Genomic DNA, 13,344 nt, shown 5'->3' on the forward strand with positions numbered 1-13,344 from the left:
GTTCTTTACCGTTGCCTAGTTTAGTTCTTTGTATTCTATGTACATCCTCATGCTTCAATCTTTATTCTTCACAAATAACACCGGAGCTCCCCAGGGTGATGAGCTAGGTCTAATGAAACCATTATCCAACAACTCCTGAAGTTGCATCATATCCTCCTTCATCTTCGTCGGCGCTAATCAGTATGGTGCTTTTGCTATTGGTGTCGATCCTGGTAACAAGTCTATTCGAAACTCTACTTGTCTGTCAGGGGGCAATCCAGTAAGATCTCTGGGAAAGACTTTTGGATAGTCACGCACCACTGGTATTCTTTGCATCTCCTTCTTCTCTTTCTTAGAATCTATCAGAAATGCCAAGTATGATGTGCATCCTTTAGACAAACATTTTCTGGCTTTCATCAGGAAAATGTTTCCAAAATTTAGTCTGTCTTTGTACCCGTACACCATAAATGACTCTTTTCCAGGTGGGTTTACTCCCATGATCTTCTTCTTACACAGTCCATCGACATCATTGCCGATAAGCTAATCCATTCCTAGTACAATGTCGAAACTATTCAGCTCAATGGGTAACAACTCGTCGTGGAATTCGTTTCCATTTAAGTCGATGATGATGTTCTTAATTCAATCGCTAACAGGTATGAATTTTCCACTAGCAACTTCAACAACTAAAGCATTATCAAGTTTATCAACAGGCAATGCTAGTATTTCATCAAATTTGTGCTATACAAAGGAGTAATTCGCTCCGGAATCAAGAAATATATTGGTAGACAATCCATTTACAAGAAAGGTACCTGAAGCGACATCCGCTGCATCCTTTGCGGCTTCTATGGTTATTTAGAAAGCTCTCACCTTTGAATTTGGTGGAACATTGGGCCTTGTTGCCTCCTTCTTCTTCGAATAGTCCCTCGAAATATTTCCTTCTTCATTTCACCCATAACATACCTTATTGAACGTGCACTCATTGGCATAGTGCCTAGGATTTCTACACTTAAAACAAGTGACCTCTTCATCACATTTCCCATGGTGCTTCTTCTTGCACTTTTCACACCACTTCACTTTGGCTCCTCCTCCTCTCAAACCAAACTTCGAGAATTTACTTTTCTTGTTGGACCTCGAAGATCCATCGAACTTCCTCTTCTCACCAACCTTGTCTCTCTCAAGACCCTTTTCCCTTATCTAGGTCTCAACATTCTTAGCAACCTAAATGGTGGCTTTCATAGTGGTTTCTTGCTCATTATTCCCTTCTTCAGATTCTGAAACTCATTGTTGATTTCCAGAAGATCCTGCTAGAAGCAGTATTGCATTTTCAGTTGTACCAGGAAATTTTCCCAAGGCATCTTTTTAGCTTCTCCCTTAGGCACCGTATCAGCTAGTAGCATCCACCAGCTTAGTATTCCATACTTTAACAGGGGAACCGCGAGAGCGGACTTCTATCTATTGTTGTATTCATAACTCTCAAACATTGTCTCCATCTCGGAAATCTAGTCCATAACTTCTACTGGTGTTGGGCTTCCAGAAAGACATGATGGTTTGGATGCCATGAAATCCTTGTACTTGCATCCACACCCGTCATATCCTTCATCTTGGTTATTACTTCTAACCACTGGAGGTTCAGCTTGACCACCGGTCCTACTGTAATTCCCTTATTCCGACTGTCCATCATTTAGTTCAGGCTGTTCAACAAGCATCGAAAGCTCATCCCTATTATTCAGTAACAATTGTCTCATCACTTCCCTCTGTTCAACTATCATAACACGAATCATGGCTTGTACTCCATCCATTGTGGTTGGTTCTGGTGCAGGTTTTACTATCGACACCTGCTGATGCACTTAGGGATGAGGCTGCTAATTCCTGTTGCCATCTGTATTTACGGTTCCACTTCGGGTTCTCACCATGTTGATCTGTACACCAAAGTAGGTGATTTTAGATCTTTATTTATGATAGACGTTTAAATCCTCTTTATCACTCCGAAACATTACATACTAGTTCTAATATCGTAGTCGAACACTTAGAATACTAAACACTTAAGGTTTCCAGATCTAGTCGGCAATAGACCATAGATCCGAACAAATAATAGCAGATAAGGAAAACATAACGCATTTAGCACATAAAAGCATTTGGGCATCTTTCCTTAAATAAACTAGTGCTCGTGTCTAAAATGTAGCAGACACTCATCTCATAATCATCACTTAGAATTCTAAGTTTATGTCTAGAAATCCTACAAATTCCTAGTTCGCTTAAACTAATGCTCTGATACCAACTGTGACATCCCCAATTTCACGGCCAGAAAAAACTGATTTGTTTATGCTTTATTTGAATATCAGAGTATACTTTTAAATGAAAATGTTGCGGAATTTGTACCCAAAAAAAATATGATAAAGTTTTATCAAAGCATTTCCGAAGAAATGTGTTTTCATTACATTACAAACTTCAGAATGTCATTGTCAATACAGATCAAAAGTATAAACAAAACAACATAGGCCACACCACAAAATTGGCCTAAAAAACAACATAGGCCTTACAACATTCTATTTATTTCTACTGGCCTATAATCCATAATCCATCTTCAGATCATCACATCTATGCTCTTGTGTCACTACCCGTAATACAAAAACTGAGTGCATCAGGCTAAGGAGTCTGGTGAGCACATAGGGTTTTCAACCCACAATAGTTAAGTTTATTAACTTCATCAAATAATTCAACCCGATTACCCATTCCCATTATCCTCACTTTATGTCCCTAAAACATCTATCATAAGGTACCTATCCTAGGAATTTCATCGGGATGGACACTACTACTTAGGGGATTCCTCATCCATATATGTCTGTAAGGCAACCATGAGGGGGATGGAGTAAATCGGTGACCACATCTTTCACAAACACCTAAGGTTGTGAGTATGCTAGCGTTCTATTGGACTGTCTAGAAAAGTCTGTGGTCGTCATTATTACTCTGCTAGATGACTGGAACATCATCAACATCGAGGCCTGGTTTCATCACACATCAACTATTTCATCTACCTATATTTTACCCAAAATATTTGTAGATATAAAATAGACATAGGGTCTAGATATGAAAAACAAAGTTTAAATCTTTCATCCAACATAGATCTCAAAGTATAAAATACATATATATTTTAGATCTGAAGAAAAAAAAAAGTTAAGATATGAAAGGAAATAAGTTAAAATTTTTCATCCAGCATAGATCTCAAGTAAACATATAATATGCACACATAGCATGTAACTTATATGAAATACTTCATATTTATTTGTAAGATGAAAGTAAATATGCATTCATTTGATAAGGTGGTTATTCTAACTTGGACAACATTTTGCTTCTTAAAAATATGATTTCCTTTGACGAAACTAGGAGGTTTGCTTGAAAATCAAGCTCTGTGGGGGCATAATTTCTAAACCGAAAAACTCTTTTTCTTGGAGCCTTCGGGCACTCCGGGGCTTTCTTCTAGTGCTAGGGAGGTTTCCTAGGTTGGGGGGGGGGGGGAGGGAGGTTTAGAGAGGAGAGAAAGAAGAGGTTAAAGGTGTGAAGAAATGAGCTGCCCTCAATCTCTTTTTATAGTGTGAGGTCTCGCAATACATTGGGCGTAGCTGCAAACGTACGCAACGCGTAATCCGGCATGTATCTGATCTTCAGTAGTGCATCGTGGCTGCTTCGGGACCGCGTAACAGGATACCGTTGAGCGTACTTCGTTCAACGTGGAGTGTGCTCATACGTGAGGCGTCCGTAAGACTAATCAGGACCTAGCATTGCATCCAGCTTCGCATTTTCCTTTCCCGACTTCCAAAATTCGTAACTTTCGCATACGAGCTCCATTTTTGATGTTTGTTATATCCACGCATAGGTGGAGACGTACGCTACAACTTTCGTTTAGACTCTATCGGCTAATTTTGAATTAATTTTTAAAGTTATATTTTTAACAGGCCGGGACAGTAAAAGTCCGTTAAAAATTCATAACTTTGTCGTATGACGTCCGTTATCGTCTGTCTTTTTATCGTTGAGCTCCTATTAACGAGATATTCGATTCTCGTTTAGGTTGTGTCATCTAAAAATCGCTTGATCTAAAGCTCGAACTCTGGGCTGCACACTGCTATGCAAAATCTTAAAAAATTCATAAGTTCCTCATACAAAGTTAGATTTGGACATTCTTTTATGAACGCTCTTGGTTTAACGTATACTATGACTTTCTTCTAGATCTCTAAGTCTAAAAATCACTTTATCGTAAACTCACTTTCTATGTCACACAACTTCGTGTCGGTTTTGTGGCGAAACTTTGACAAGTTATAACTTCTTCATTTAACTCGGATTTCGATGTTCTTTATATCTCCGGAATCCTTGTCACGACCACTGTAACTTTCTTTATAGATATCGGGTTCATCTAACATTTTAGTTTTGACGCTTATTTTCATTCTTAATTTATTATATCATTATAAACAAGTATAAAACACATAAATCCACATAATTCACATTATACTCAAATAATTCCTTTTTCTTACTTCAAAATAAGTTACATTTGTTGACCGTAACTATTACGTCATCGCATTAATGCTTAGCCTAAAAAAATGAGCGTTACACTCGCTTCTTTGTGTGATGTAACTGCGACATCCTTTTGCGGGTTAGGATCAACTAACGATCCATGGAGCATGGCCGAGATGCAGTTTTGCCCATTTTTAAGACCTACAACAACAGAAACAGTCCACCAAAGTAATCTCTCCCTTACCACTCTCAAAATAATATAACAATGTTTAAATCGAACATAAACAATTCCAATAAATAATTGCACCAAACTTTTGACAATTCAAAGTGGTTTTAAACAGCACCACTCGTTTCCTTTTTGACAATATATGACCCAAAATAAGACCTTGAATCACCATACAATGACATTTTTCAAATTTAAGACCAAGTTCGTTTCAATACACCTTTTCAAAATTTGGGTGAGATTGGTTAAACATTCTTGAAAGGAGTTTCGATACACCATAAAATCATCCATAAAAACTTCAATTATGTTTTCGACATATTCCAAGAAGATACTAACCATACAACATTGGAAAGTGGTTGGGGTATTACAAAATCCAAATGACATTTTCTGGTATGCAAAAGTTCCAAATGGACATGTAAATGTTGTCTTTTCTTTGTCTTCCTATGCCATCGAGATTTGGTTAAAATCGGAATACCCGTCTAGACAAAAATAATGAGACTTTTCGGCCAACCTTTTTAACATTTGGTCAATGAAACGCAATGGAAAATGATCTTTTCTTGTGCTTGCATTAAGTTTGCGGTAATCAATACATACTCTCCACCTATTTTCACGTGGGTGGGGACCATCATACCTTTGTTGTTCTCGACCACCATAATTCCCATCTTCTTTGGCACAACTTGCACCAGGCTCACCCACTTACTATCTGAGATTGGATAGATCATCCCCGCATCAAGGAGCTTCAATATCACTTCCTTGACCACTTCCATCATTGGCAGTCAATCTTCTTTGTGCATCCCGGCTTCGCTTGCATTCATCCTCTATCAAAATCTTGTGCATGCAAGTGGAGGGGCTCAATCCTTTAATATCCACAATTGTCCAACACATGGCTTCTTTGTGTTCCTTCGAAACCTTGATGAGGTGCTCTTCTTCAAATTCAGTTAGATGAGTTAAAATGATAACCGGAAGAGTTTCATTCTTTCCTAAATATGTATACTTTAAGTGTTGAGGTAGGACTTTTAATTCCAATTCCGATGGTTAAACAAAGTATGGTGGCAACTTTATATGGGTTGGGGGCAACTCAATTTGTTTGACATCTAAGCTTGTGGATTTCTTCACTTCCAAAGTATTGACCAACTACTCAATTTTTGGATCTAAAGAATAAAGCTTCAGTTTCTCAACTAGCTTCCCACAATCAAAACCCTTGCTTACGATCATCTCCAACATATCACCAGTAGACAAATTAAACAATTCTTGGGTTAGTAGTTCAACAACATCAACAAAATATAAGGATAAAACATCGCAAGGATTTCTCATGGTATTATAGATATTAAAGCAGATTGTTTCACCATCAAACTCCATTGTTAAACTTCCCGGATACACATCGATATTTGTCCTAGCCGTCTTCAAAAACGGTCTCCCAACCAAAACTAAAGCCAATTTGGAGGAGACTTGTTTTTTAGATAAATCACATAGAAATCCGTTGGGAAGACCAATTGGTTAACTTGCACCAAAATATCTTCTAAAACACCTCTAGGGAAGACACTTGATTTATCCTCAAGTGAAATTATAACGTTGGTTTCACTTAAAGGCCCGACATTCAATGATTCATACACCAAATTGGGCATCACATTAATAGAAGCACCGAGATCAAGCACAACACTACTAAAAGTGGCATCCCTTATCTTGCAAGGAACCGTAAACATTCCTAAATTTTTGCACTTAGGTGGAAGTTTCCTTTGTAAGACCGCAGATGCATTTTCGTTCATTGAAATATTTTCATTTCCATTCAATTTTCTCTTGATGGTACAAAGTTCTTTCACGAATTTTGCATATCTAGGGATCTTTTTGATAGCATCAAGTAAAGGAATGTTTACTTCCACCTTTCAGAAGGTGTCCAAGATCTATTTCTCCTTTATATTCTTCTTTGAAGTTGCAAGTCTGGAGGGGAATGAGGGTTGAGTGGCTATAGTTGTCACTAGAGGGGTAGTCTTCTTTGTGACTCCGGCTTGTGCATCATTCTTTACAATAGGATTCTAAATGAGTGTGATCTCTATTTCTTCCTCATATTCCATTGACTTCTTCTTGGAACTACTCTCTTCGATTTGTTTACAATTTCTCAAATTCACTACACTGAAATTTGGATTCTTTTCGGTTTGAGAAGGTAGTTTGTCATGGGACTCCAACTTACTTATAGATGTAACTATATCTCCCATTTATGCTTCAAGGTTGGAGATACTAGTCCATTTCTCTTAGTGAAATTGTTGGGTACTAATGGTAAGAGACTTGATAATGTCTTCAAGAGACATTTCGGAGCTACTTGGTTGGGATTGATAAGGTTGTTGGTGATGTGGAGGGTGTGGTTTGGGTTGATAGTGAGGTTGTGGGTCATAGTAGTGAGGTTTTTGTGGTGGTAGGAAGGTCTAACCAATGCATTTTGAGGCAATGGTCTTGGTTTGTAGCTCAAATTGGGATTTGGCTTCCAACTTGAACTGTAAGCATTTTGGTAACCGGATGGTTGGTTATGGTAGTTTTGAAACTCTCTCGTGGCATTTTCATGGTCTGCATCTTCTTGAAGAATAAGATACATATCCTTAGGGTGTCCCATTGATGCACATATTCCACAAACCATCACTTGTGGAGTTTGTCCCATGGCTAACTTTTAGACATCGAAGGTTAGGTCCTTGATTTGAGACTCTAGGTTCGATGTCCCCACTTTATTAACCTTTTGAGGCGCGCCCCTCTTCATGTCTTGGCAAGGACCAAAGTGTTGTGAATTTGCGGCTATGGTGTTGAAGAGTTGTCTTGTTTGTTGTGGAGTGTTGCTAAATACATCTCCACCACTTGAGGCATCAACTAGTCTTCACTTCATTGGTAATAACCCCTCATAAAAGTTTTGAATGAGGAGTTGTTCTGGAATTTGATATTGTGGACAACTATAGCATAAGTTGTTGAACCTCTCCAAATAATCATGAAAAGTCTCATCTTGACCTTGGCGGATTCCACAAATCTCATTTCTAAGACTTGATACTCTTGAAGCAGTTTAGAACTTGTCAAGAAAAGCTCTTGCCATATCGATCCATGAGTTGAATGACCCCAGTGGAAGATAGAATAACAAATCATTTGCTCTATTGGAATGAAAAAGGGAATGCCCTTAATTTGATTTGGTCATCGGTTGACCCTTGTGGCTTTCATGCTAGTGTAATCAATATGGAACATCTTCAAGTGCTTATGGGGGACTTCATTCTCCAACCTATGAAAAGGTAGAAGGTGATGGACTGTACTTGACTTCAATTCCGAACCTCCTTCCAAAATAGGGTAATTGATACCGGTTGGTGTTTGTGTAACATCAGACTCTATCATTTGCCTCAAGGTTCTTTCGGGAGCTTTTCCTCTGTACCCCATTGCAATTGGGCTTATGATGGGTGGATTTTGTTGTAGGGATGGTGTTTCGGGAATTTCTTGGTGAGGGTCGGGGCAATAATTGGGTTCGGTGTCACTAGAGGAAGAGGTTCATCCTCCGGGTCTCTATGAGGATTTGAAGTTTGACCACGTTCTATTCTCTTTTCCTTCGCCAAATGTCTTGCTTATTTTTCAATTTCCGGATTATAAATCAAAGCATCTGTACGTTGGGATCTGGGTATAGAGAAACAAATTGATTAAAAATAAACCAATCCCAAACAACAGCGCCAAAATTTGGTGGTTGTCGATGCCAACGAAATTCATATCCCTGAATGTTTTACACTAAAATACTGTATAGTGGTAAAGAGTTCGAATCTGTGGAGATTGGTTCAATTAAATAACTCTCTGAAAAATCTATTTGCAAAAGTACTTGTAAAAAGACAATAAAAATAAAAATGGGGGGTTTTGGTATTTTTAAGTGGTTGAACTAAAACTAGGATTAAACTAAGATTTAAATGGACAATTCAACAAAAATAAGATTTTGATGTAAAATCAATAAGAGAAAGATGGTTGACTTAAAGTTTCATCACTTTGACTTTTGATGAACATATCATTAGAATCCAATGGTGCAATACTAGTTTTAAATCCTTAATTTGGCTATAGTAATCCAAGAATCTTGAGATTACCTAGACTTTTATTGGTTGTTAAAATGATTAGAGAAGTTCATAACAAGTTCCGTAGTCAAAGTCATAATTTCCATTAAGCATGTAATTAGTGAAAATCAACTAGCATTAAGAACCAAAAAGTCATCAAATCTAAGAGGAGTCAAATGCTTTCACTACCATGTTGGAAAAAATGTTTTTATTATTGTGTGAAGTACAACTAACACAAAAATCATTTGTTGCTTGCTAATTTGAGGATCCTTTACTTAATCAAGAAATTAGCCAACTAATCACCACAAACACATTTAAACTCATGAATAAAAACATACAAGTAGTGATAAGATGTTACAACACAAAACATTCTCATAAGGATTCAAAAACAAGTTCATGATGTCTTCAACATTCAAAAAAAATTCAAAGGATTCCACAAAAGTCAACCAAGTTTAGTTTAGCCTAGCATGGCTAAGCTCAAGAAAACAAAGTAAGAAAAGATTATACCAAACATTTAACAAGATTTAGAGATGAAAAGATGATGTTCTTAAAGTGTTCTTGGCCTTCAAAATCTCCAGAGAAAGTGCTCCAAAATCGGATGTGTAGAAGTATGGAAAAGTCGCACACCAACCTTCCTCATATAGCTCAAAACAAGAATTTCTGGAACTACCCCTCCAGGGGCTTGCATGAACCGCATGTTGACCTGGGTTCTTTTGTAATTTGGGTTCTTATGTGATTTGGGCCTCCAATGACTTAGCTCACTTGCCCAGAACGAATCCACTAAGCTTGTAGCCATATATTATTCATGTTTTCTTCAATTTAAGCCCAAGATGACTTCTCCAAATGATCCATATCTCACATAATCACCCGATCATTAATTTCCGCATGCTCGAACAAATTTTCATTTCTTGCAAATTTAAAGTTTATCTCCTCCAAGTCTTCATATTAATTGACAAGCCCACTACATGCATCATCTCCATAGTAATCAAGCCCAAGATCCTTGTTGTCCTCCAAGTGCAACCGCTTTCCATTAGTCCCCAACATTCCCGCTCCGCTAGTCTCCTTGAAATCTACAATAAAGCTCACGAAACTAGAAAGTACCCGAAATACTCATAAAATAACAAAAAAGAAACTATGCATGAAAATTATCTAAATTATGAATGAAATATGCTAAAATAAACTATAAAAAAAGTAAATAAAATGAAACTATCAAATATCATCCTACATTTTGTTTCTATTTATCTTTCTACTCGTTAAATCAAGATAAGTATCAAAATCAAAATTGAGGATTAAGCGAGAGAGAGAGAGAGAGAGAGAGAGAGAGAGAGAGAGAGAAAATTTCACAAATAGTCCTTTTGCTTTTCAGTTTTTCCCTAATATAATGTATCGTCCTTTTAGAGTAAATCATGCATGCAAATGGTCCTTATGACTAACTTTGCTAACTGATTATGTTAAGTGTTTGTAAAATGATGAAAATACATTTTATTTTTTGCACACAAATAGTCTGTATGACTCTCTCTCTCTCTCTCTCTCTCTCTCTCTCTTTCTCTCTCTCTCTCTATATATATATACATATATATCTTATTTTTAATATGTTCTACCAAAACACACACACACACACAATTATTAAAATTAAAACACACTTCACAGATACATACACACACTGAAATTAAAACACACATACACACACTAACATCTAATTTTGAAACCTCCATCGAATTTGGGGCAAATTCACCATCACAACCCCCAACAAATCTCCATCATCATAATCTTACATCACCACACATCTGCCTCCATTACTACCATTGATTTTCTTGTTGTTGTCAGGGATATATACGAACATATAGAAGAGTTCTCCCCGATTCCACGACTCTTTTACCTCAACAATATGATCGATTTATGTAGGAAGAACAGAAAAAGGATGAATCAATGCTTATTTCTAAGTACCGTCGGAATGCAGGGCCGGCAATCAGTTGGTGTAAATTGATTCAATAAAAGGGGATTTTCTTCTGTTCCTAGTGTGAATCATATCTGCCCACCGTCTAGGGTTCGGGTCTAGTTAAACATGTAAACTACCAATTAACAACCAAACATGCATCTCATTAACAAAAAAAAAGTAGAATTAAATCTAAAATATCTTTGAAATTGATTAATTGGTAGTTCCATAGCTAGAAAAGTGAATGTGAAGTTCTTTGATTGTTGCAAATGGTGAATTTAGGGCATAATTAAAGCTAATTTGATAGTCTATCTTTGAGTAGATAATCGAACATTAGAGCCTTAATCAGGCGAGTGTTAGTTGATATGAATCTTCTAGCGATTGCTATTTGGATTGCGGCTTAAACAAATAAACCCACAAATAAGAAAAAAGAAGGATGTGGAGGGTTTTTAGAGGATTGTGATTCTGGTACAGTTAGGATTGTGATTCCGATGAGGTGGTTAGTTGGTAGGATTGTGTTCTCTGACGAGGATAGAGGGCATGCGATGGTGATGAAGGATGACAACAATGGAGGTTGTCGACACTGTCTTGTCAAAGATAAATAGAAGAGTGTAGGGAAGGGATGAGGGAAAGGACAATGACATAAGGGAAAAAATGGTCGGTCTCTTGTTTTTTACTTCCTTTTAACCATTTGTCTTCTTTTTCATGTTGGAGAGAGAGAGAGAGAGAGAGAGAGTCATAAGGAATATTTGTGTGCAAAACAAAGGATATTTTCATTATTTCACAAACACTTAACATAATCTGCTAACAAATTTAGTCATAAGGATCATTTGCGTGTAAGGTTTCCTCCAAAGAGACCTTCCATGCAAAAAAAAAAAAAAAGGTTTTATAAGGACTATGTTAGGCAAAATTGAAAAACAAAAGGACTATTTGTGAAAAAAAAAATTAATTCTTAAACCCATTATTTTATTGGTCTAGTATGTTAGCAAAGTCATTTCACGGATCTTATGAATATTCCAAACAATTTTTTAGATCACTTTTTGTTAGAAAACTTGGTTCGCAAATTAAACTAAAATGTTATCTTAATATGGTGATAAATTAATGATAAATATCGAAATATGATTATTTTGTTATAAGATCACTCCCATTATGATTCTTGATATAATATAATATTTATTAATTGATATTTAGTTTGGTTTATTACATTTAATTAAGACTTTTAACTAATTCGTTGCCTTTTAAATATGAAAACCATTTTTATTATTTTTTGCATTCATTAAAACAAATACTAAAAAAAAAAAAAAAAAAAAAAAAATCTTTGTTAGTAAAGAAATATCTTTTGTGGTCCATCAAACTAAAGAGTTACACCTATGATTCGCATTTCAAAATATGATCCCTAAAACTTGACCACACATCAAAGATTGACGCACAAAGCATAGAAGAAAAGAACCAGACAATTAGTGTAAGATGTGGTAAAGGAGCCATCTATGACCAACGTCCACGTAGTTAAAATCAAGAAACGTGTTTTATACGGTGTTGCTTATTTACTTGTTACGGCAGAAAAACATTCCATCTGTGTTGGCTGGAAATTTACTTCCTAGTACAAATATCGTCACAAGAAATTTAGGATAAAACCTAGGTAATCAAATTTTGTCGTACGTGTGTAAACTAATCGAGGTGAAGCAATTTTGAATGAAAAGAATTACAGCCATAATGTTGTAATCTTACGTCATTTAGACAGGCTTTCATCCATCTAGATAAGTTGGAGTAAGTTCTTTCTGAACGGCATGACATATAATAATGTCTTCAATATTTGGTGTGGTGCCGTGTATAATTAGCCACTCAATACATTTTTATGTCTATATAGCTGTATATCAAGGTAAGAAATACTACTGCCGTTTAAATTTAAGCTGCAAATATCTACCTACAATTGGGGCGTGTTTACCGCTAACATTAGATGCCACGTTGGATGTCGCCGGCATCCATGTCATTTATGTCATTGACACAGTATGGCTCAAACGGTGTTTAAGTCACAATTTCATTAATCTCAATATATTTTGAGATTCTAGTATCTCTTATCAATTGGTCTTTGGGAAAAAAACCTAAAATAAAATTCCATATGGCATACATATATACTAACATAAACTATGTCTATGGCATATATTGTTAACTATTATCACCTTTCTACCTAAGTTTATAAATAGCAAATTGCATGTGTAAGGAATATATAGGAATTATATTGAAATCTATGAAAACAGAAGGAAAAAAAAACATTGAAGTATGTGTTTAATATAGTGTCCTAACAACAAATTTGTCTGCTACTGAAGCATTAAGATATGTGTTCAATATAGTGTCCGAATACCAAATTCGCCTTGATGTTTTTTTTTCTATGCTACAACACCTTGAAACGGTTCTTCGATACCATCTTGATCTATTACATGTTGGAGTTTACCTTGATAGTAACAAGAAAAAGTAAAAATAGTAGGAGAGTGTATTTTGTTTGATTTTTTGTGTCTAAATATGCCACATAGTATTGTATTTATACGTCAATATGTAATTTTGTGTAAGTTGAAACTGTATGTTACGGAACCAAACGATTGCAAAAAAATCCTTAAAATTTTATGGTGTATTTGTACCTACACCCATTG

The sequence above is a fragment of the Lactuca saligna genome, chromosome 7 (genome assembly GCF_052625555.1).
Source record: "Lactuca saligna cultivar CGN05327 chromosome 7, ASM5262555v1, whole genome shotgun sequence".
Lineage (NCBI taxonomy): Eukaryota > Viridiplantae > Streptophyta > Magnoliopsida > Asterales > Asteraceae > Lactuca > Lactuca saligna.